The following is a 730-nucleotide window of genomic DNA, read 5'->3' on the forward strand; positions in this document are numbered from 1 at the left end:
TTGAATATCCATGGGCACTAACATGTCAAGCAGGCCCATGAGAAATTTTTCTACAAGATTTTTATCTCTCATTGTGCAACCTCAAATTGAAGCAGAAAGTTTCCAACTAGACCCAGAGTTAATTTTTATGATACAAGGTCACAAATTTAGAGGAGAAGTATCAGAAAGTCCTTATCTGCATCTTGAAATATTTTTAGAGATTTGTGATATGGTGAAATGTGAAGGAGTGTCAGCAGATGCAGTTCGATTGATGACATTTCCTTTTAGTATCAAGGATAAAGCAAGGACTTGGTTATATTCTCTCCATCCTCAAAGCATCACAAGTTGGGAACAATTGGAGAAGCAATTTCTGAATCATTTTTTCCCTCCAAGCAGAACTGTGTATATGAGGAAATGCATAACAAATTTTGCTCAGACATACGGAGAATCATTATTTGAAGCATGGGATAAATTTAAGAGTCTTCAAAGACAGTGTCCTCATCATGGTTTTGAAAAATGATTGATTCTGCACATATTCTATGGGGGAATTTCTTTTTCAGAAAAGAGTATATTGGATTCATCAATTGGAGGTTCTTTTATGGATAAAAGTGTAGATGAAGCATATACATTAATTAATCAAGTGACATTGAACCTCCATGAATGATCGAACATAAATTGGATGAAATCTCCTTCAAACATTCAAGAAGTGCAAGCCATAAATGCTATAGATCCTATCAAACAAATTGTAACT

The 730-nt window shown here is 34.4% G+C and overlaps 1 non-coding gene across 1 annotated transcript; it reads right to left on the reverse strand.

Annotated features, from left to right (window-relative positions):
- Positions 1-383: 383 nt before the first annotated feature.
- Positions 384-489, reverse strand: LOC121978834. Its single transcript, XR_006111175.1, has one exon. It is a non-coding gene; the product is annotated as a small nucleolar RNA R71 (small nucleolar RNA).
- Between the last annotated feature and the right edge of the window lie 241 nt (positions 490-730).

The sequence above is a fragment of the Zingiber officinale genome, chromosome 4B (genome assembly GCF_018446385.1).
Source record: "Zingiber officinale cultivar Zhangliang chromosome 4B, Zo_v1.1, whole genome shotgun sequence".
Lineage (NCBI taxonomy): Eukaryota > Viridiplantae > Streptophyta > Magnoliopsida > Zingiberales > Zingiberaceae > Zingiber > Zingiber officinale.